The sequence below is a fragment of the Aotus nancymaae genome, unplaced genomic scaffold (assembly GCF_030222135.1).
Source record: "Aotus nancymaae isolate 86718 unplaced genomic scaffold, 86718_ANA_hifiasm-v0.15.2.pri h1tg000008l, whole genome shotgun sequence".
NCBI lineage: Eukaryota > Metazoa > Chordata > Mammalia > Primates > Aotidae > Aotus > Aotus nancymaae.
The window spans coordinates 26,477,658-26,496,546 of NW_026988419.1; the positions used below are offsets into that span (position 1 = coordinate 26,477,658).

At 37.8% G+C, this 18,889-nt stretch overlaps 1 long non-coding RNA gene across 1 annotated transcript in view; it reads left to right on the forward strand.

Annotated features, from left to right (window-relative positions):
* LOC135273648 (uncharacterized) overlaps positions 1 to 18,635 on the forward strand; it is an 83,558-nt gene extending 64,923 nt beyond the window's left edge. Inside the window, exons 2-3 of the long non-coding RNA XR_010341419.1 lie at positions 5,659 to 5,794; positions 18,558 to 18,635. This is a non-coding gene — a long non-coding RNA (uncharacterized LOC135273648). The remainder of the gene's footprint in view (positions 1 to 5,658; positions 5,795 to 18,557) is intronic.
* The last annotated feature ends 254 nt before the right edge of the window (positions 18,636 to 18,889 follow it).

Here is an 18,889-nt window from a genome sequence, read left to right on the forward strand (position 1 = left end):
TTGATCTAATCTCACTTCTTAACTTACAGTGGTCTACCAAGGCCTAGGGAACTGTCATGTCACATCAAAGATTACAAATCTAACAGTGGCCAAAAGCAATTCGGTTGTCTGGGGTCCCCACCTTGAATCCCTAAACCATGTTCCAGTGTATTCTTGCGATACAGCATAGCAGCTTATCTTACAGCTATAGATCATGGACCGAAGCCACCATTTCTTCATGTTAATAATGAAGAAAGTCTGGTACTGTTAATTTCCTCTTCTGGAAATGAAGAGATGTATGTCTAGTTTGGGAGGGCCTGTGGCAGGGTTGCATTGGTTCATATTTCTATGTGCTGACCTTTGCCTATACTTTCTTAAGAACGGCGTCGTATGATGAAACACTCTTCCGTTGCTTTCAGGATAAAGTCTAAAACAGCTGTCCCCAATCATTTTGGCACCAGGGACTAGTTTCATGGAAGATAATTTTTCCATGGACAGGGGCAGGGGGTGGTTTCAGGATGATTCAATCACATTACGTTTATTGTGCACTTTATTCCTACTATTATTACATTGTAATATATAATAAAATAATTATACAATTCACCACAATGTAGACTCGGTGGGAGCTCTGAGCTTGTTTTCCTACAACTAGGCAGTCCCATGTGGAGGTGATGGGAGACAGTGACAGATTATCAGGCATTAGAGTCTCATAAGGAGGACATAACCTAGATCCCTCACATGCGCAGTTCACAGTAGGGTTTGTGCTCCTGTGAGAATCTAATGACGCCACTGATCTGACAGGAGATGGAGCTCAGGCAGTAATGTGAGTGATGGGGAGTGACTGTATATACAGATGAAGTTTCACCCACTCACCCCCTGCTCACCTCCTGCTGTGCCACCCAGTTCCTAACAAGCCACTGACCAGTACTGGGGAGACCCCTGGTCTAAATGACTTAATATGTCATAAGGCTCTTCTTGACCTGGCCCCAACTCCCCTCCTCAGTTTTCTTTCCCCATCCTTCCCTTCTTCCCTTCTCTCTTTGTCCTCAACAGTCACAGGAATTTCACAGACTCTCAGGACCCCCTGCAGACACATCTCACCCCTCAGTCTTTGTTCATGTTATGCCTCTACTAGGAAAGCATTTAATCTCCTCATCTATCTAACAAAGTCCTCTTTATCCTCCGTGATCCAGCCTAAATACCTTTTGCTTTGTGTGGCCTCACCAGTTCTACCACAAGCAGAAGTAGTAACTCCCTACTCTGAACACTTTGGACAGAGTGTTAAGCATCTCAGTCACGAACTTGTATTAGCGTTTCCTGTTTACATTTCTATCTTTCCTGCTAGATGTTGGAGGGAAGGAAGGCTGGAAAGAAAGAAAGAAATTCAACCAAATAACTGGTCTTCAGCCACCACTATCCTTCTGATGTATAACTTCTGCATACATTTCACGGAACCATAACACTGAAGTCAAAGAGAATAGAAGACAAATGTAAAGTTGTAAACAAAGTGAGAGCAATTTCATTCCTTTATTTTTTTCTTTCTCTTCATTCAAAAACTCAAGAAACATTTACTGAATATCTACAGTGGCATCAGAAACAAAGAATAATAAAACCACTTTCTTGATCTCCAGGAGCTGAGAGTCTGGAAAAGGCAAATTTGGGCCTACACTGTTTTTAAAACTTAGGGTCACAATTCATTAACGAGTGTGAAATTCATTTAGTGGGTAATAGCTATCATTATTTACAAACAGAATAGAATACAAGAGAAGCTATGGAATGCAAGGTACACAGTGTAAATGTTGTTTCATAAAGCATTTTTAATGTTATGTGTGTGTAGTTTGTGTGTGTGTGTCCTGGATTGTAATGAAAAATGTATTTCTCACTGTGGATTATGGTCAAATCATTTGAAAAACATTGTATTATGACATTTGAATTTAATATAAGAATAGAGGAGTTATTGTTTATAAATTTTAGACCAAAAGGGATGGTCCATAGATACATCCCCAGCTCTTAATTCAGAGAAACATGACTCAAAGCTATTTTTATGGTTTTGAAAACATGTCCACAAATTATTTGACATTGTTTCCACTCAGAGATAGGATCTTTCCTTAAATCTATGTGTTTCTGTGACTGCTTTCACCTATGGAGTACCATGGAAATGACACAGTGGGACTTTCAAGGCTAGGTCATAAAAGGTCATAGAGCTTTCACTTTGGTGGATTCTTGGGCCATCATTTAAGTTCAACTACTTAGAGCTCTCTCAGCCAAGAGTAGGCACATGCAGGCTCTTCTATCAGCAGTCCACTTGAGCCAAGATTTCTAGCCATCTCTGACAACATATGAGTGAAGCCATCTGGGGCCTTTAAATCAGTCATTCTTCAGCCAAAACCCGCCAAGTGAACCCATTAATGCCATATGGAACATAAGAATCACCCAGCCAAACACTGCCCAAATTCCTGACCAATAAAATTTTGAAATGTAATAAAAACTCTTTTTGTTTTAAAATACAAAATTGCAGTTATCTGTTGCAAAGCAATATATACCCCGAACACTCGCTAAGAGAGATTTTAAGCTTATGGGCACAATCCATGAATGGGACATGAAATCAACTTACTGGGTAATGACCAGAATTTATTTTAACCAATGAAATAGGAAATAATAAAATAAAAAAATACCAGAATACATGGTACACAGCAAAGGTATTATTGTAAGACACATTTCCAGTTATATATACATATGTATGTATACATTGGGTTCCAATGTAGTTTTCACAGTGAATTGTAATCAAAATCATTTAAGAAACATTGTATTAAAACATCTAAATTTATCATGAAAATATACAGGAAATTGCTTATACAGATTAGCAGACAATACATCAAAGGGGAAGGTCTATAGACATTTCCCAAGCTTTTAATTCAGAGAGACATGAATCAATGCCATTTGCTCATCATAATTCACAGAAGCTTTTACTATCTCCATGTGTTCTTATAGCAATTTTTGCCATAATGTTTAGATATGGTAACTAGAATTTCTGAGTCATAGTGCTTTACACTAATATATATAAAACATTATGTTTTGAAAATAAAATATTTTCTAGTGTTTACTCTGACAGGGCATCCTAAAAACTAGAATAATGAACTCAGAGCTTCATTTTGATCAATTCCTGCCCAATAACAAATTCTTGACTAGATTTCGCATTTGAATTCTCTTCACTCTTGTTGGACTGATAAGACCTCAATGTCAATGCTTATCAACTTAAGTAATAAAAAGTTTCCTAAAGATGTGATAGCACACATATGAGACTACAGGGAGTTTATTTTTTGGTGTGAATTAAAGATCTGTGCCTTGTTGTTTTATAATAAGTTACTAAAACAACTTTAAGGAAAACCCAAGTAGTGTGTTCAGTAGGCTGGGTCATTTCTACAATCATTTCATTATCATCCTGTTGACTTTCTTTCTCTTCCCTAGCATGCACTGGGCAGAGGGACAACAGAATTTCTACTGGGCTGACCTTTGCAATAGCATTCTATAGATTAACACTCCTGAAATTTTCTCTAAAGATAATTGTAGAAGTAAAGAAAACTGGCTTTCTATCAGAAAATCTGAGTCCTGGCCTTTATTTGTATCATTGACTATTATTTTCATCAAGTCAATCTCTCTTTGGGCTATGTCCTTGCTGGTAAAATAGTAATAGCAATTCACACCTTTCAAGGTTGTTGTTTTTTTTTTTTTTGAGAGTGAAATTATGTGATATTTTTCAAATTTGGGCATGCCAGTTAGTAGCATGACACTTGGAGGGTATTTCATCTCAAACACAACCCAGCAGAAGCTCATCAGGTACCTTTGAGGCACCACACTGTGTTGTGCAGCAATGAATAGAACAGGCACCATCCCGGCCCTTGCGGACCTCATACCCAACTTCAAAAGAGACAGTAAAGAAATAAAGTTATCAGTAAAATTGTGCTGAGTGCTACAAAGCAGGGGTCCCCAACCCCCAGGCTGCAGACTGGTGTCAGTCTGTGGCCTGTTAGAAACTGGGCCACACAGCAGGAGGTGAGCAGCAGGGGGGCAAGCATCACCACCTGAGCTCCGCCTCCTGCCAGATCAGCAGCAGCATTAGATGCTCAGAGGAGTGCAAACCCCACTGTGAACTGCACATGTGAGGGATCTAGATTGCATTCTCCATATGAGAATCTAATGCCTAATCATCTAAGGTGGAACAGTTTCATCCCAAAACCAATCCCCCCATTCCCTCATCCATGGAAAAATTGTCTTCCACGAAATTGGTCTCTGGTGCCGAAAAGGTTGGGGACCACTGCTATAAAAGAATGAACAAGTTGTCCTGAGAGAGAAAACACCACTAAGGAGGTGGCCTGTAAGGTTTGGTTCCCACGGGCTGAAGCCAATGGTTAAAAAATAATCAAAGCCAGGCTCCAATGAGACCCAGAAAACACTCTGCTCCTGGGACAGGTATTTGATCCCCTCATCTAGGCCACATACAAAGGAAGGGTTTGTACAACACACTTGATCTTTCTAGGTGGAGCCTGGGGAAAGGAGGATGTATTTAAAACCCTGAAACTTTGTGAAGCATGCTACCCATGCACAACATTATTTTTTTAAATTGTACTTTAAGTTCTGAGGTACACATGCAGAGCATGCAGATTTGTTACATAGCTATACATGTGCCATGGTGGTTTGCTGCATCCAAAACCCCATCATCTACTTTAGACATTTCTCCTAATGCTATCCCTCCCCTAGCCCCCCAACCCCCAACAGTCCCCAGTGTCTGATGTACCACTCCCTGTGTCCATATGTTCTCATTGTTCAACACCCACTTATGAGTGAGAACATGCAGTGTTTGGTTTTCTGTTCCTGTGTTAGTTAACTGAGAATGATGGTTTTCAGCTTTATCCATGTCCCTGCAAAGGACATAAACTCATCCTTTTTATGGCTGCATAGTATTCCATGGTGTATATGTGCCACATTTTCTTTATCCAGTTTATCACTCATGGGCATTCAGATTATTTCCAAATCTTTGCTATTGTGAACAGCATGCACGACATTATTTAGGAATCATGTGTGAAAAAGGATCGTATGCATATTCTTTATAAAGATATTGAGAGTACCGAATCTGTCTTCCTGGGGCAACCCCAAGCCACACCTCTGAGCCTGTGGCACAAGACTTTGTAGCTTCATTCTTTCATTCCATAAACCTTTATTGTGGGCCACACACTATATATGTCCTGGCACAGAGCTAGTCCCTGGAGAAAGATAAAGGCACAGTCTTCTGGAGGCTGAGATCCTAGCCCTGAATGCACAAGTAAACAGAAACATACAGTGAAACACATCACAATGTAGTGGAAGAAGTCAGTTCCAAGTGTTACCAAGGAGGGGGTCACTCAAACTAATGTGGACTGAAGTTGGAGAGAGGTTTTCAGACCAGACATGCTATAACAGTACAAGGCATAAGACAGCACCCCTGGTCGGTACATTACAGGTGGTTCCGCACAGATGGAGCAGGACCTCTGCATTTTGGAAAACAAAGGAGAAGAAAAACAGGCTGGTGGAGGAGGCTGAAGAGATGGGCCTCCAATCTCCTTCTAAGGATCTGAGATTATTCCCTAAAAGTTATGAATTGCTAATAAATGAGTTTTTCATTTTTTTGTATTTTTTTTGTAGAGATGGGGGTCTTGCTTTGTGGCTCAGGCTGGTCTTGAACTCCTAGCTTCAAGTGATCCTCCTGCCTTGGTCCTCTAAAGTGTTGGGATTACAGGCATGAGCCACTGCACCCAGCCTAATAAGTGGTTTTAAACAGGTAAGTGATGCACCCATGAGAAAATGTTACCATGTTTTATACTTAATTTTTAGAATTTTTAGATACAGAAAAATGTATAAATCATAAGCTCAGTGAATTAAAAATTATATTTCAGGGGAGATTTTGCTATTCTATAGTAATTTACAGTCATATGGCTGCTTTCTCATATTTTGGTACCACAGGTGTTCATTTCTTTCTGTGAAGGCAAATTTATACTAAAGTTTCAACTAAAAATGAAGACATTATTCTGGCCTAAACAATGATAGAACAGTGTTAAATTATTTCAAATTGTACAACTGAGGTCTATAAAGCAATTCCAGTAAGCAAGTAGGAATTTCCATTCCTAAGTGGAGTGTGGGTGTCTGTTTTCATTTTGGCAAGGGGCTCGGGGTACTCTGTGTAATGAGGGTGGGTCGGGAAGGTATTTCAGGACATGTATAGAAGAGAGATCACCAAAGCAGAGAAGCCCAGAAGAGGTAGGCCTGAAACGGATTACCTGAGGACTCTGCACCCCTCTGGAAACCCAGCCCTCTGCTTCCATTCATTCTACTCCCCAACAGCAAACGTTAATGGACTCTACCATGTTGGGGACCCAGCATTGCTTTGCCTTGGCTTCTACCTCTTCTGCTATAACCAAGCAACCCATTTTGCTCTGGGTATTTTTTCATTGCCTTCTAGGTTTGCCAGTAAGTCCTGCTCACTTCTGACTCTAATTCATAACCTCAATCTCATGGCTCCTGCAGCCTCATGATGTTTCTCTGCGCATAAGCTTCTAGTCCTGCTACCATCTGCTACTGCTGCTGCTGTAAAAGACAGTGTCTGATGGGAGTGGTTTGTTCACTATCTTTAACCTTGCTAGGCAGAGCCCTGTGCTGGGCCACCTCGCTAACTGCAGGCCAGCCTGCATTCTGGCCACCCTGGTGTCTCTCCTGGTCCAACAGCTGGGCCAGAGCAACAGAGCAACAGGTGAGGCAGAATACGGAGCTCCCTGACACAGAAATGACGTGGGCCGCTCCCTAGAAAGGTACGGTGAGCTTGAAGCTTTTCCTCCAAGTTGGGAATTGAGACAGACACAATATTCATTTGTTTGCTACGATGGCAGCCACCCACTTTAACAGAGTGCTACGGCAGCTCTAGAGCCCAAAAAACAGTGCGTTCTGTGGGAAGTCAGTGTAGACTAGATGATTGCTTCAGAGGAAGGGGTAGAATGAATTTCATTACTGAGCTTTTACCCCCTTACAAGGCTTTGTCCACACAGCATCCTGAGTGATCCTTTAAAACAATGTGAATCAGATCACGTTTCTCTCCTGTGTAAAGCTTTCTCGCTGCACTCCAAACACAAACTACCCTTCCCAACAGGGCCAATAGGCACTGCCTGATCAGACCCCTGCCTCTTGTTCAAGGTCAGCCTGGAATTCTTTCCCACTCTCCCTCCAAGCTTCAGCCATACCCACCTTCCTTCTGTTACTCAAACACTATAGCTCTTTCCTCAGCTCAGCGTCTTGGCACTTGCTGTTCCTACTGCCTAGAACGCTCATCCTCCAACTCCAATGGGATTGGACTTCTTCTCATCCTTTAGAGCTCATCCTTGAATGTCACTTTCCCAGAGAGATTTGCCCTGGCCTACCAAATCAGAAACTCTGGAGACAGGCCCAGCGCACACTGAACTTGGAGAACCACCAGCCAAGAGAGCATATGGAAAGAACGGCAGTAGAAGCCAAGGAGATTCTGAGTTCTAAGGGACTTATGCACCACTGCAGCTTTATTCAGATAAATAAATATCCTGTATGTATATTTATGCATTGTTTCAGGGATACGTGCTATAAAGAAAATAGAATAAAGTAAGGACTAGTGATGGTAGTGTGCCATGAGCCTGGAGGTTCTCAAAAATTCATTCATGTATTCATTCAGCAGGGCAGTGGCAACAGCCAGGTCTAACTAGGATGGGGTAGTTGGGGAAGGCAGCCTGCGTTCCTGAATCTGCATGTGAATCAGAGGTGCCAGAGGATCTGGGGGAAGGAAGGTCCAGGCAATGTCCTTGAAGCAGAAAAGAGTTTGGTGTGTTCGAAAAACAAAAAGGAGACCAGCGTGCTTAGAGCACAGGAGCCAGGAAGGGGTGGGGAGACAAAGACGAGAGCACAGAGCTAGGCACAGTCTGGAAAACAGGTCTGGCGAGGGTGAACAGTTTGGATTTCAATCCCTAGCCATAGGCAGTCCCCAGACTATTTTGAGCAGCCAGGTGACATGAAGGGATTCTCAGTTTTGAAAGCTCACTCGGAGTGCTGGGTGGAGAATGGATCATGAGGGCAGGAGTGTAACTGAGAATCGTGTAAAGCATGCCCAGCACTGCATCAAACCCTTTGCAAGCATTAACTTACCAAATTTTATAACACCCCATGATGTAGATACTACCACTCACCCTGCTTTGTGAGTGAGACAACTGAGGCATAGAAAGGTCGGTAACATTTCTTAGGTCACACAGCTGGTAAATAGCAGAGCCAGGACTTAAATTCAGGCAGCATGAATTCAGAGGCTGAGTTCATAACCACCATGCTAAAATAGGCATACTGTTCCTGCCTCCCCAATGACAAAGGACAGCTTTGAGCTTAAAATAGTGTGCTCTAGTAAAGTGCTTTGAATATTAAGAAGGGTACTGTGTGAATTTAACAATGCCATTATATAGTATAAATGTAATTCATTAAATAATGTATAATGAATTGACTCCTAATCTTCTGTATATTGTGGTTAAAAGCAACACTAACATTTGCAGCAAGGAAAACAATTAGCACATTCATTAAGTAGAGTCCTGCTTATACTTCACTCATTAACTTTAATCATCAATGAAATGTGTGAACTAAGCTAACCTGTCACCACCAGAGTCATTAGTGCCTGTCAGCAAATGATGATGCTTTAATTATTATTATTTTTTTTGAGATGGAGTCTCACTCTGTCACCCAGGCTGGAGTGCAGTGGCACGATCTCAGCTTACTGCAACCTCCGCCTTCTGGGTTCAAGCAATTCTCCTGCTTCAGCCTCCTCAGTAGCTGGGATTACAGGCATTACCACCTGTAATTAGCCACCACGCCTAGCTAATTTTTGTATTTTTAGTAGAGATGGGGTTTCACCATCTAGGCCAGGCTGGTCTCAAACTCCTGACCTTGTGATCCATACACCTTGGCCACCCAAAGTGTTGGGATTATAGGCGTGAGTCACCGTGCCCAGCTGATACTTTAATTTTTAGGGGGTGTTTTAATTTTATAGACTAACAACAGCTTAGTCACTACTTTCCCCTAATGGTACATGTGATCAAGATATTGAAAATTATTTAAGCTAAAGAAGTATTATTCTTCACAACAGCATCATAACCAAGCTCCTAATTAATAATTGCATTTATTTTCCTTCACTTTTCCAACTTTTATAACTCCCGTTTTGCCTTTAATCAGCAATACACATTCTGAAATGGAACATATGGATATTTCTAATTTGGTATAGTTCCTCTATATGTCAACACAGAAAATTCCATGTTTCACACTGGATAACAAGGAACATTTACAAGAGTGGTTCTTAATCTTTTGAGGTATCACAGACACCTTTGAGAACCTGACTATAGTATGGACCTTCTCCCAAGAAAGAAAAAAAAAATGTATGTATGTATATACAATTTAAAGAGGTCCACCAAACTCCTAAGTGTGTCCTGTGGTCATTAGAATTCCCAGATTAGGAAACTGTGTTTTAATTTAATCTGGCTATTTAGAAGCAACTAATGTTTTTTCTCTAGTTAGTGATAAAGCCCCTTTTTAATTTAATTTTATTTTTATTGTAATTTAAGTTCTGAGATACATGTGCAGAACATGCAGGTTTGTTACACAGGTATACATGTGCCACGGTGGTTTGCAGCACCCATCAACCCATCATCTACATTAGGTATTTCTCCTAATGCTATCCCTCCCCTATCCTTCCACCCCTTGCTATCCCTCCCTTAGTCCCCAAATCCCTCGACGGGTCCTGGTGTATAATGTTCCCCTTCCTGTGTCCATGTGTTCTCATTGTTCAACTCCCATTTATGAGTGAGAACATGCTGTGTTTGGCTTTCTGTTCTTGTGTTAGTTTGCTGAGAATGATGAAAACTCCCTCTGTCAAGAGGAATGCTAGCTAATATAGAAGGAAGTGTAGAAGTAGAAAACTTACCACTTGGAAAAGTTTAATATGGACTTGATATTGGATGGTTTTTAGAATGTCATTAATACTTTCTTAGGCATATAATGGCATTGTGTTATGTAGAAGAATGTCATTTTTAGGAGATGCATGTAAAAGTATTTAAGGAGGAAGGGTTATTATAATGCAACTTATGTTGAAAAGGTTCAACAAAATAGATAATTGATAAATAATAGAATAGGAGAGAGATGAAATACATAGGGGAAAATATTAATATCTTAATTTTCTATAGGTTTCTACAGGTTGTAGTAAATGGTTTCTATTTTACTTTTCTTGAAAATTTTCTTACTGTTTGAAAACTTTTATAAGAAATATTTGGAGGGGAACATCCTTGTTTTTAATCATTTGAGGTATTGGGCAAAAAAGCATTAATGTAATTTTGAAGTCTAGCAAGGAATAGTAGGTTTCACATGGATATCCTAAAATAGAAGATGATGTTAGAAGATTCCAATGGAAAAGGAGTTTCAGAGTTGGTTCTAGAAATAAGATTAGGGAAGAGATCAATAAAAGGGAATGCTTTAAGTGAGAATCATAAATTATCCCAACTCACCTTAATTCAAGTAACTGAAAATTCTTCACAGATTTAGTTGATTTAATCTTTTCTATATGTAGCTATAACTATTAACCATTATCACTAGATTATATATTTCTTGAAGAATCTTGTTAAAAATATAGATCTGGCTAATAGTATTTGAAGATACTACCAGTCAAGGCAGATGGATTGATGTAGAATGAGGTCCTCTCACTGCAAACACAGAATCACTGCATGAAAAAAGTTTTAATGTATTGCCAGGATATATAAGAAAAATGGAATAAATGGAGAGATGTACTACATTCCTTGATGGGATAGGGTTACTAAATATTGTAAAGATACCAGTTCTCTCTAAATCTATAGATTCAATGCAATTCCTGTTAAATTGTTAACCAGATATTTTATGAATCTTGATAAGCTGATTCTAAAATATGTATTGAAGACCAAGGTTGCCAAAAATAGAAACAAAAACTTCTACATAATTAGGAGAAAAAGATTCGGGGACTCATCCTATCAGATAACTAAGCCCCATTTACAAAAATAGCATAATAGCATGATATCGGTGTGGGATAAATAAATAAACCAACAAAACAAAATAGAGTCCAGAAACCGGCCCACACTCATATATGTAAAATTAATATGTGATAGAAGGGATTTTGCATATTAGTAAGAGAAAAATGGACTTTTGAAGAAATGGTGCTTGGACAATTGGCTAGGTATATTGAAAATATAGAACTAGATCCCTTAAAATATAATCAAAAATATATTTCCATTCATGTTAAAGTTTCAAATAGAACTTTTCTTTGTAGTCTCAGGTTAGAAAATAATTTTCTTAAATATGACTTTTAAAGAACCAAAAAAGCAAGTATTGACATTACATAACAGGTGAAAACAATCCACCAATTGGTAGATGATAGTTGCAATTCATATAGTAAACAGAAGATTAGTATGCAGAATATTTAGAAGCTCCTAAAAAAAAAAAGCAACCTAATAGGCAAAAGACGTAAATACAGCTATGCAGGAGGCTGAGGCAGGAGAATCACTTGAGTCCAGGAGTTCAAGACCAGACTGAGCAACATAGCAAGATCCCATTTCTAAAATAAAAAGTTTTAAAATTATTTGGAGGTGGTGGCATTAGCCTGTAATCCTAGCTACTCAGTAGTCTGAGGGAGGAGAATTGCTTGAAGCAAGGAGTTCAAGGATGCAGTGAGTTATGATCACACCACTGCACTCCAGCCTGTGTGACAGAGGGAGACCCATCTCTAAAAAAATTTAAATCATAAATAAATAAATAAGACATAAGCAAGCATTTCACTGAAAAATAAACACAAATAGCTGATAAAAAATACGAAATGTTGCCCCTTATTATAAATTTAGGAAATGCACATTAAACTCACAAAAATAACATTTAGGCTCACCAGATTGACAAAAATTATAAAGACACAGAGTCCCGTGGATGTGGAGCATCAGGTACAGTTACATACAGCTGAAAAAAATGTATATTAGCTCCTCCGCATTTTCCAATAAACTAAAAAAATGCATATACTCTGTAGCCCAGCAGTTTCATTCCAAGCATATACAGTGAAGAAAAGCTTTTCCATGTGTACCAAAAGGTGCATGCAAGAATGTACATAATAATGTTGTTCATAATAGAAAATCAGAAACAATCTAAATAATCAACATGACACTAAATAAAGTTAAATTCACCCAATGCAATGCTATACGACAGTGAAAATGAATGAATCACACTAACTACAGCTTTCACACTTCAGCATAGATGGTTCCTGTAAACATGGTATGAAGAAGCAAAATGCAGAAGGATTCCATTTTATACAGTTTACAGACATGCAAAACTCAACCATATATTTTTTAGGGATGCATGCATATGGAGTCAAATTATAAAGAATGATAACTCAAAATTCAGTATAGCAGTAAAATGAATTTTTAATTTAATTTTTTAAGCCAGATTTTGAGATATGGTATTTATTTTATTGTTATTCTGTATCCCTTCATATCAGGATTCTCAAACTCAGATAAATATTTGCTATGGGTGGCAACTGAGGCCAGGAGTTGTAGGCTGCTGTGAACTAGGATCACACCACTGCACTCCAGCCTGTGCAACAGAAGGATACCCCATCTCCAAACAAAAATTACAACACAAAATAAATAAATAAGGCATAAGCAAGCAATTGTGCAATTGTAGGATGGTCAGCAGTACCCTGGCCTTGACTGACTGAATGACAGTAGCACCAGCCTCAAAGTTGTGACATCCAAAAATATCCACAGGCATTGCCAAATGTCCCCTAGGAGACAAAAATCACCCCCAATTGAGAACCACTGCCCTACACACATATCTTTCATATATATTCTTTTGCTATGTATGAAATTACATTTTTTAATTATAAAGAAATTTTAAAGCTTTCATGGTTTAACTCATGTAACTAGCTTATTGATTGAATTGGACTTCATAGGGCAGGCAGAAATGGTCTATGCTTTCTCCATTGTTTCTTCAACTCACTATGTGAACTTGATCTTTTCCTGTCTCTAAATGATACCTCAGACAGGTCCTGTGGCTTTTTCAATCTACAAAAAATGGTATTTTAATATGGTTAAACCTAATAAATGGAGGAGATTTATCATGCTTTTGGATAGAAGACTCAGCATAATGAAGATGTCATTTTTTCTCAACTTAAAGCACAGATTTAATAAAATTCTAATCATAGTCTCAGCAGCAATTTTGTTAACCTTGATAATTATTCAAAAATCCATTTGGAAAAATAAAAGAACAAAAAAAAAGATAAGAGAAGGAGGATAGAGACTTGCCCTATTAGAAAGCAAGACTTTACACAAAGCCAAAATAATTAAGATAATGCAGTAATGGTATTTGGATAGACAAATGAACTGGCGGAAGAAAATAGAGAGCTCACAGTCAGAACCATGGAGTATTCATCAAGATAAGCTACAGTAACACATTAGTCCTGACATCTCAGAGGTTTCACACTTGGGAGTTAACCTCTTACTCACACAGGACCTGATGTTAGTACAGATGACCACAAGGTGATGTAACAATCCAGGCAGCTCTATCTTGTGTGGGCTTTGTCATCCCAACATACATTCTTCATGCTTTCCAACACAGGAGAAGAGGGAAACTGAATGACTGAACAAGGCTGTTTCACAGTCTCATCCCAGAGTTACACACATCATTTCTGCTCACAGGCCCACTGGCCATTTCTAGGTACATGGTCCTGGTGAAGAGCTGAGAAGTAGTCTTTGGGATATCCAGAAAGACAGAATAGCCAGATATTGGTGAGCACTAGTAATGTCTACCTTATACGAGAGCTTGATATATGAAAGAGGTCACATTAGAGATCATTAAGAAAAGATGAAATATTCAAAAAGTGATAATGGTAAATTATTTTTCCCATAGAAAAAAAGCATTAAATTAAATCCTTAACTCACAGTATGGTCAAACATTCCAAACGATTAAGGATTTAAATGAGAAATACAAAATTTTAATATTTTAGTAGAAATGAGAGATTATGATCTCTACTAAATCTTAGAAGAAAATATTTCTTTAACAAGACAAAAACACCAATTACAAAGGAAATGTTTGATTAATTTGATAATAAATAAAAGAGAGCACAGTATTTAAAAATAAAGCATACACTTTAAGAAGATATTTGTGTTACGTAACAACAGCAGATTGTATTTGAAAACATAAGTGGCTCCCTCAAGTGAGTAAGAAAAAGAAAATTTAAAAATACAAAAAGTGGATTATATGAATAGGTAATTTTACTTCCAGGTACAAAGGTGTTTATTGAAACTTTGTTCGTAGTAGAGAAAAATTAGAAACAACTAAAATGTTCAAGAATAGAGAAATGGATAGATGAACACATCGCGGTATATCTCAAACAATGGAATTCCAAGCTAGAGTTAAGTAAGACTTATTTAACCAGACAAAAAGCACATGATCAAGATGCACTTGTATTGATGTGGATAGGTATTAGAAAACATAACGTTTGATAAAAAAGCAGGTTGTAGAATATGTACAGGAATGACGCCATTTACACATATTTCTATTCCATATGATGTTTATGCATACACATGTTTGAAGTCAAATATAAAATCATGGAAAGGAAGGATATACATCAACTTTGAGATAAGAGTTGCTCTTGAGGAGAGAGAAAAATGAGCTTAGGAAAGTCCTTCCTGGATTCCCTATTCAATAAATGGTGCTGGGATAACTGGCTAGCTATATGTAGAAGATTGAAACTGGACCCCATCCTTAAACCATATACAAAAACTAACTGGAGATGGATTAAAGACTTAAATGTAAAATGCAGAACTATAAAAACCCTGGAAGACAACCTAGGCAATACTATTCAGGACATAGGTACAGGCCAAGATTTCATGATGAAGACGTCAAAAGCAATCACAACAAAAGCAAAAATTGACAAATGGGATCTAATTAAACTTAAGAGCTTCTGCACAGCAAAAGAAACTATCAAAGTAAACAGACAACTTACAAAATGGGAGAAAATATTTGCAAACTATGCATCAGACAATGGTCTAATATCCAGCATCTATAAAGAACTTCAACAAAATTTACAAGAAAAAAATAACCCTATGAAAAAGTGGACAAAGGGCACAAACAGACATTTTTCAAAAGAAGACATATATGCAGCAAACAAGCATATGAAGAAAAAGCTCAACATCACTGACCATTAGAGACATGCAAATCAAAACCACAAGAGATACTATCTCACTCCATTCAGAATGGCTATTATTACAAAGTCAAAATTAACAGAGTAACAGATGCTGGCAAAGTTGCAGAGAAAAGGGAATGCTTACACACTATTGGTGGGAGTGTAAATCACTTTCCACAGCCATTGTGGAAAGCAGTGTGGTAATTTCTTAAAGAGCTAAAAACAGAACTACCATCATATGCCCAAAGGAATAGAAATCATTCTGCCATAGACACATGCATGCATATGTTCATTGCAGCACTACTCACAATAGCAAACACATGGAATCAACCTAAATGCACACAAATGGTAGACTGGATAAATAAAATGTGGTACATATACACCATGGAATACTATGCAGCCATAAAAAAGAATGAGATTATATCCTTTGTGGGAACATTGATGGAACAGGAGGCCATCATCCTACGCGAACTAACACAGGAACAGAAAACCAAATTCCACATGTTCTCACTTATAAGTGGGAGCTAAATGATAAGAACACATGGACACAAAGGGGAAAAATGAACACTGAAGCTTACTTGAGGGTAGAGGGTAGATGGAGGGAGAGAATGAGAAAAAATAACTATTGAATACTAGGCTTAATACCTGGGTGATGAAATAATCTGTACAACAAACCTCCATGTCACGTGTTTAACTAAATAACACACCTGCATTTGTACCCCTGAACCTAAAATAAAAATTCAAAAAAAAAAACAAAAAAAAAAAATAAACAGAAAAGCCTTTCCTAACTTTATCTAGAATGTTTTGTTCTTCCCATTGTCCCTAACCTCCACCCCAAGATCCGAAGCAAACACGGCAAAATATTAACATTTATTAAATCTTGGTAGTTAGTAACTATGTTTGTTTTATATCATTCTTTATACTTTTCTAATGTGAAATAAAAGGAAGCAGAAAGTACTAGAAGATCTGATTTATTAAAATATGTAAGCTTGTTTGATCAAATCAGAGATCCCAAATTCAGACTAATGTACAGCCACTATATTTATCAATAACATGATCTATCAGAGATAGATCTCCCGAACTAAATTGGGAGTTAAGAAGCTGACTTTATTTCTCTTAGAAATAAGACCAGGTCTTAGTTTTCTCATTGGCTTCTTTTTAAGGATACAGCAAACACTGCATTGTTTGTAAGCACAGATTCTGCCTGGGCACTGGAAACCTTCAGAGGTGCATTTATGTTTGCAGGTCACTGGAATACAGTTTTGTCCACAGGAGCAATAATTTAAATAAAGTATCCCGATGACCTATGCAGAGTAAGCAATCTCACAAACAGCCCTATTTTATGGTTACTAATATGCATGGGTCATGTTACTGGTAATATGATGTTTCAAATTCTGAGAGAAAAAATAATTATAAAATACTATTTGACATGCTTTTTTTCTATTTTTGGAGATCAATGGCATTTTAATAGCTGCCATCATTCTAGTGACACTATAAAGTCATCCATATATCATTTCTGTTTATGAGGCTCCCCGGACATCTGTTTCTTGCATTAGGTAATTAGTTTAGACCAAGTTATGGTGAATGACATATACCCAGTTGACCATCTGCCTCCATAATACAGCTCACTTTCAAGAGTCAGGCTCTTGTTCTGTCATACCATCAGTATTCCCTGCATAGATATATGGCTCAAAGCTCCACTTCCACTCACTGATCATTTGTATCTTAACTCTTTCCGATAAGATTTACAGGGCAGACTCACAACTAACACAAGAGAGATTTCGTTTTAGAGAGATTTAGTAGATGTGATCAAATCCCTTTAAAGACAGACTAGCCAAATGGTTACAAATGGATGTTTTTATATGTAATGTGGTTTTCCTAAATCAACAAATCTTATTTTCCATTATACATCACCATAACTATGACATCTAAGATCGCCACTCTAAAACAATTCTGAAGTGTCATGGCCAATATTTGGCATTTCTTCTTGGAAAAACAATTGGTCTCAGCATAATGCAGTGACACCAGCTTTGAAATCATCTTGAATGTCTTGTAATTCTCAAATCTGCCTCACATGTGCTACTATAGTACATGGCTCCTTGTTCTATAAACCTTGTAAAAGTGGATTTCATCTTATTCACAAGGGGTTAATTTATTGACAAAGACCAAAAAGGAGGGGAGGAAAGAAGGAATAAGGGGGCAAGGCATCTTATTACTGTTTATTACTGTTTTCTAGAAGATTGATCAATTGTTAATTGACAATAGAATGCAGTGTGTGTGTCTGTGTGTGTGAATCATAACATTAAAAAGTCACTTCATGGTGGCATTGTTCCAAATTTCAATTGCCATATTGCTCTTCCTACCTTACTGAGAAGTATACATGAATAATTCATCCCAATCTTCATTTGTCTATATTTTCTAAATTTCTTACAATGTGTTTGTATTAATTCTATAAGCAGAAGAAAAAAAAACATTTTAAATGAAAAAAATGCTTTAAGGATTCCCAAAATTTTGTGATTTCATCATCTAATGTTGTTTCTTTCTTATCTGGGTCTACTACTCACAAATATGAAATGTGGTGGTAACTGGGAATTACTGTATCTCTATCACTTTACTGTGAATTTGAGGTAAGTATGTAATACTGGCTACAAAATTATTATTTTGTCCCTGTTGTTACTAGGAGACGACAACACTCCACTGGCAAATGTTAACAAGTAGCAAAGCAAATGTAAACACCATTTGCTTTACTGATATTTTAATAGGTTTCCCTTGCTGTAAGGTCTCTTGACACCATAACGTGATATATATGCATATATCATTTAAATTGTTAAACAAAAATACAACGTAAGTGGATCAATAATTAGATCCCTACAAATTTAATACACTACGAGACTCAGCTAAAACAAAGAATGGAACAGAAAAATGTGATTTTTATCTGCCAAATTAGACCAGCCTAAATAGATAAATATAGATGCTTCAAAGGTCAACAACCACACAATCACACACATATGTACGTGGGTCATATATTTTTTTCTTCAAGGCCCTTTTCAAATCGTTACCTCTCCCCTGAGGTTTTTCCTGTTATTTCTGGAACGGTCTCTCTTTCCATGGCTGTTCCCATATTTTCTCGTTTTTTTTTCATAGCATTTACTCCTGTCTCTCATACTGTATTGTTCCCTTCCTGAGACACATCATTACATACATTTTAACATTTCTGAAATTGAGATGCATCCTATAATTTGTAAGTATATTTAATGTGGTATTGTTCTCCTTCCTTCTTTCCGTCTTTCCCTTCTGCACTCCTAACCAGCTCTCATTAAGTCAGCGGCAGGATTAACAATTGATCAAGCTGGGAATAGCCTTGCAATCTGCCTACCTGGAGGACAGGTAACACATCTGTTGATGCTTGTATTCTCTAAGAAGATGGAACAGAGTGCTTTCAGAAGAGAAACCTGGGGAAACTGAGATTAATAGCCACAGGCTTAGATTGGGAAAAGAGAAGACTTTTAAAGAGGTGACCACCATCAGGAGACACTTTTGGATTAATATAACTAAAATGTGCTCTAATGATTTCTCCTTCATCTTTCCACATTCATATTGGCATGCTAAGGTTTTTTTTTTTTTTTTTTTGAGACAGAGTTT